Source organism: Brachycentrus maculatus, unplaced genomic scaffold, assembly GCF_059751285.1.
Source record: "Brachycentrus maculatus isolate JH-2025_06_01 unplaced genomic scaffold, ASM5975128v1 h1tg000167l, whole genome shotgun sequence".
NCBI classification, from domain to species: Eukaryota; Metazoa; Arthropoda; class Insecta; order Trichoptera; family Brachycentridae; genus Brachycentrus; species Brachycentrus maculatus.
This window is the reverse complement of record NW_028280920.1, coordinates 296,985-302,984: the sequence shown is the minus strand read 5'-3', so window position 1 is coordinate 302,984 and position 6,000 is coordinate 296,985. Positions and strand designations below refer to the sequence as shown.

Genomic DNA, 6,000 nt, shown 5'->3' with positions numbered 1-6,000 from the left:
TCTCATTACGATACATGTCAAAAAAATATTCGTTCTGCAGCATAAAATATGGTACTGTAACATCAGCTTCAGGTAAGTTTGGTTAGTGAATGTTGGAAGCTCCTGAACATGTTCAAAAAAATAATTCGTTCCGTAGCATAAAATATGGTACTGTAACATCAGCCTCAGGTAAGTTTGGTTAGTAAATGTTGGTAAACTCCTGAACCCGCATTTGACCAGGATGTTTTGATGGCAGCAGTTGAGATTGCTCCTTTTCGTTGTCAGATGAACCTTTCCTTTGAGCTATTAAATATTTCTGGACAAGAAGTGCTTGGAGGTCTTCGGTTATCAGCTCTTTACTACGATACAGTTCGCCGTGTGAAGCGAGGTTTGTTGTGTGAGTCGCGTAATGAAGGAGCAAAAAGTTCGTCATGCGCAGTGTTCGTTATGCGAGTCATCACAGTATTAAAACCCTATAAAGTTTTGAGAACCCTAGTTCTTGTTATTTATAGGGTTATCCAATAAGAGGTTTCATTTTGATATTTGAAAAAAACTGGTTTATTTTAAGATAAATCAATGAATATTTATTGCATTGTTAACAGAAAAGTATGCGATAAACGATGGAAAACGATATCAGCCAAATGGTCGCCACGGCTACGGCTGCAGCACCATATCCTTTTCATGAAATTTTCCATGACCAATTCGCACATTTGCGGCTGTATGTCCTGGATAACTTCACGAATTCCATCTTTAAGGTCTTCAATCGATTGTAGAGCATTGGCATAGACCTTATCTTTCACGTGGCCCCAAGGAAAAAAGTCTCAAGGTTTTAATCACAAGATCTCGGGGGCCAACTGTGATCACCTCTTCGAGAAATAACACGACCAGGAAGTTTTTGTTGCAAAATTGCGATTGTTTCGTTGCTTGTGTGGCACGTAGCGCCGTCTTGTTGAAAATAAACGTCGTCCACATCAATATCTTCCAATTCCGGTCATAAAAATCATTAATCATGGCTCGATAGCGCAATCCATTCACCGTAACAGTTGCACCAGCCTCCAATAAGGTCCAATCACACCGCCAGCCCAAAAACCCCACCAAACATTGACACGTTGAGGGTTTCAATTCTTCACATCACCAAGTTGTCCCAACAGCTCAAATTTTTTAACAAGTTTCACTATTGCTGGCCGAGAAGGCGCTTCACGACGGCCAAAAAGTGCTTTAGTTTCGCGAACTGTGATTGCAAAATTTTCACCATTTCTGTAGTGAATTTTAACAATTTCAATGCGTTGTTGAAGCGTGTATCGTTGCATTTTTATTAATCGCGTAGTTTTTACTTGTCAAATGTCAAAAGATGACAGCTTCAAAAGTGGCAGCTGCCCAGATAGCGGGCTATTAAAAATGAAACCTCTTATTGGAAAACCCTATACTATGTAAAACAAAGGAATCGTTGAAATGTTTTATGTGAGCAAATAAAAAAATAAATAAATACTAAACTAAACCTTGTTTTCAGGTGAGGCATTGTTGGTGTTACTGAAATATGACGAATGACTCTATAAGTACATTGTATGTTCAAATTTATTATTGATTTTATTCAAATACATGAAATATTTCGAGAATTGTGAGCACAAAAAAAATATATCTGAATCATAGTAATTTGGAAAATAAAGTGACATAAATGTGAAATGATTAAAATCGTGTATATTGATTGACAAATCGCTCACTCCTTTCAAGAACGTCATAAATCAAAAATCGTTAATTTTCACTTGTGCATGTTTTCGGAATGCCCAAAAAATGTACTATATCCCAGCAAAAGAGACATAATTTAAACTTAATATTTACCCGCTACAGGGCAGAAAGTGTTGTTTTTGCATTTTGAAGAAATGGTATTGTTTAATTATTTTTTTAAATGTACTTAATATTTTTCAAATGGAGAAAAAACCTTCAGGTTTTACCTAAATAAATCTGTTGCACAGTAAAAAGTTCAGTAAGTGGCTTGATATTTATTTTTAAAACATTGTGTTATATTTTTAAACCTTAAAAACGTTCTCCTGAAATATCAAGTTTTTTTATTTATAACGTTCTTGAAAGGAGTGATCGAAATGAGTTCAGTTCCATAACAACGACAACGTAAATATATTTAAAACTATAGTAAGCATTTTTAGTTCTGACAAATCATCAAACAATATGTATAAGTATAAATATTATACATTATTATTACTTTTTATTGCCAAATAATTTGTTCTTATTATAATGCAATTAATAATTACTATTTAGGAGTTTCTTGTTATTTAAAATAAATTTGACTTGCATAAATAAAAATGTCTCTGCTAACTTACAACTTTTAACCAAATATGTCGCCCATGAAGTTTGTGTTATTTTTTTAAAAATCATTTGAAACATCTTTTAAAAATTTGAGTAATACTTTCATCATGTATTCATTTCAGAATGGTGAATATTATACAAGTCAGACCATGCCAGGTAGTAAGACCTCAGATTTCCAAAATCTATTTCAACAATAATAAATAATAATAAAACCAGTATCCGCACCCCTATGGTGCACAGGTCACTGCTTTATATAAACGCAGTGTTATCTTGATCGTTTACACATGAAGGAAAGGTGATCAGCCAAGAAGAAATATTACAGTGAATAAATCACTTATATTTATTTGCACCCCCTGAGAATTGAACCCGGGACCTCCAGAACGGTAGCCGAGCGTGCTGACCATTACACCACGGAGGCGGACAAATAGGGTGAACAGATAAGTAAAAATGAATTTGGATAATTAGTATAGCACCATTTTCATAAAATGCTAAGTCAAGGGCGCAATATAACTGATCCAGCCATTGTTGAGAGTTATCAAGTTTGCAGAAATCACGTGTTAAGGGGTCAAAATCATGTGATTTGGCCAAAAACCACTAACGACTAGTTGCCCAAAACGTCTCCGATTATTCAGGAGAAACAACACCTAAATCATGTCAACTTCCATGCCAATTATTTTGATATTAGCAATTGAAGGAATACTTGACACAAAGTGCCATAAATATTTAGTTCGTTATGTTTTCTTGATTGGTTAAATGGGTTTTGGCCGTTTCCCGGACAACTTTTTTAAAGTGAATTTTAGGAAGTACCTCCCAAAACGAGTGGCACGTGCTATGGTACAAATATCTACGTTAACGCTAAACTCACTCGAGACTTATCATTCCTAAATTGTAATTATTTGATTTCGTAATAAAAACAAATACGATGAAGTACAACAAAACTTTCTTCACTCGAATATTTATTCAATATTACCCTGGACTGGTACTTGAAGCGGAGGGCTGATCACCTTTCCTTCATGGGTTAACGATCAAGATAATACTGCGTTTATATGATGCAGTGCCCTATGCACCATTGGGGTGCGGATAAGGGTTTGAAGAAGAATAAGAACAAAAACATTCATAAAATATAACATTTTGAGTGTGTCCAAACACTTGTTCACAAAATCTGGATTATCTCTAATTACAGGAATCATTTTCATATTATTTGTTGACATCTCATCAAACATGAAGAAGAATATGAAAGTCTGGGCATTTACGGGGCTGACGACCGTCATAGGCTGGTTTAAGTGAATTGGTGAATGTTACACGTGTGTAAAGTGATCACTTAAACCAGCCTATGACGGTCGTCAGCCCCATAAATGCCCAGACTTCCATGAATTGGTGAATGTTACACGTGTGTAAAGTGATCTCTTAAACCAGCCTATGACGGTCGTCAGCCCCGTAAATGCCCAGACTTTCATATTCTTCTTCATCTTTTATGAGATGTCAAAAAATAATATTCATAAAATATGATCATGCAAGGGTTTTCCAATGTAACTAATGAACTAACTAACTAAGACGCCACTTTTCTGCAGGTTTAGGTAGAGAGAAATAGAACGCCGCATCGATATACCTTTTCAACAATCTTTGTTTCTTCTACATTCATGCTTTTCCTCATACATACCTGTCGATTATTCTAAATTATGATCTGACCACTTTCAAGTATTGGTAATACTTGATCATATCAATTTTCTTGGTTTTCTTCTTCTTCTATTTCCAATTACATGTGCCTTTTTTAATACTATTTTTTCTTCACTCGTTAGATTCACATGCCCAAACCATCTCAGCACACCTCTATTAATTTTATATTTTATTTTGTCGGGTAAATATCACTTTCTTAAAATGACGTTATTTCAATTAATTTGGGATGGTCAGCAAAATTATTTAAAATGGATGGGTATCACCGCAAAGTGACTACCGAATCGATTAATTCACACGTAATTATTTTTTTGGATTAAATTATATAAAGTTAAGTGCGTTGGTTTATATACAAAAATGCGTTTTGAAAATCAAAGAAATAATTGTAATATTAATAATAATAAAACCCTTATCCGCACCTCAATGGTGCATAGGGCACTGCGTCGCAGTGCCCTATGCACCATTGAGGTGCAATTGTAATATTACTTGGTTTTAATATCAGAGTTAAACCAATTTAATTAAATTATAATTTTATTAATAACCGTTAATTTAATTATTCAAAACATATTTTTAAAAGTCTTATAAATTTTTATCAAATGAAGATGCTCGTTTTTCTGTAGCACAGTAATATAACAGTTTAAATATTAAGTAAAAAAATATAAACAGTATTTCTTATGATTGATTTATTTTTATATTACGCATATAGAAGATTTAAAATTGCAATCACGTATCCTCACTGGGATTTATCATGCTGAGAGCGTATTTTAGAAATATTGTTTTGAAAAAACATCAAAAAGATTTGTTATAAGTCATGTAACCATCTATGGTTAATACACACACGATATTATACACACACACACATGAGTGTGTGTATATGTTATATGTTATACACACACACACACACACACACACACACAATAATACACACACACACACATGAGATAAGAATATGCATTTATTGTAAGTTTAATAAAAAAGTTTTGTTATATTATGAATGGACAAATGAAATAGATTATTACTTCATTGCGCAACTCTTGAAATCCCTTTAAGCTAATAAAAATAATGTAATGCTTTCATCGTGTATACTTAAATGAAATTGATTTCCGTATGCTTATACATATTATGTTATGTACAAGCATTATGTATTTCTGTGAAAATTAAATTTCCTCACATTCAAGTTCATATTGGTTTGTGTATTGTAAAATCGTATATAAAATATTAGGGGTCACGTCCTGTTTCAAGTCTGTTTGCTGCATTGTTCAACTGCAGCAGTTTCCAAGTCTAGAAACATCCACGATCATGTACTTTTTCGAGTATTTAATATTAATAATAAGGCATCGCAACAAAATTTGAGTATTCAACAGAAGGAATCCAAGAGAACGTGTCCTGTTACTAAGTGACTCTATTTCATACGATGCAGTCTGAAGTCGAACATTATTTGAGGCCTCTTGGCGTAGTATTGCTGTAGTTCGCGACTCAGTCGGTGGGGCGTCGGCGTACAAACTGCCCGCTCCGACGTCACCGCACTTTTGCTCGGCGGGAAAACTCGCAAGAAATAATACAATTTAAATTACCCGCGGCTAGGATTATTAGGTTCATTTACTGTGAGCGGACTTGAACGCCGAAGCCTCTAAATGCGAGCACTTATTTTTCAAGTATTCGTAGAAGTTAGTTCTCCAAAGTATTAGGAACTTAGTGAGTTTTGTGAACAAATTTGTTTGATGTTTCTGTATTTATTTGTTCCCTAAAAACAAGATCTGGAGAGTGCATCAAGGGTGATAGTGAAGTGTCAGCCTTTTGATTTACGGTTGGTAAAATAAATAAATATTATATGCTTTTAAGAAACAAATAATTTTATTATAAATTTCTAGATACATAATTTATGATGTTAACTAAGAATACTGCTACAATGGCGTCATTGTTAAAATAATGCAATTATTTATTTATCCATATAAGATTGGACGTTGAGTTTCATTAAATATTTTGAAAATTGTTAGTACGCGCTTGTAAATATAAAAATATTAT

The 6,000-nt window shown here is 33.7% G+C and overlaps 1 protein-coding gene across 1 annotated transcript in view; it reads left to right on the top strand.

Moving 5' to 3' along the window:
- Positions 1-5,473: 5,473 nt before the first annotated feature.
- Positions 5,474-6,000, top strand: part of LOC148308375 (glycine receptor subunit alpha-4-like) — a 52,833-nt gene continuing 52,306 nt past the window's right edge. The window contains exon 1 of the mRNA XM_088261834.1: positions 5,474-5,782. The gene's annotated coding sequence lies outside the window, so the exon portion shown is untranslated. The remainder of the gene's footprint in view (positions 5,783-6,000) is intronic.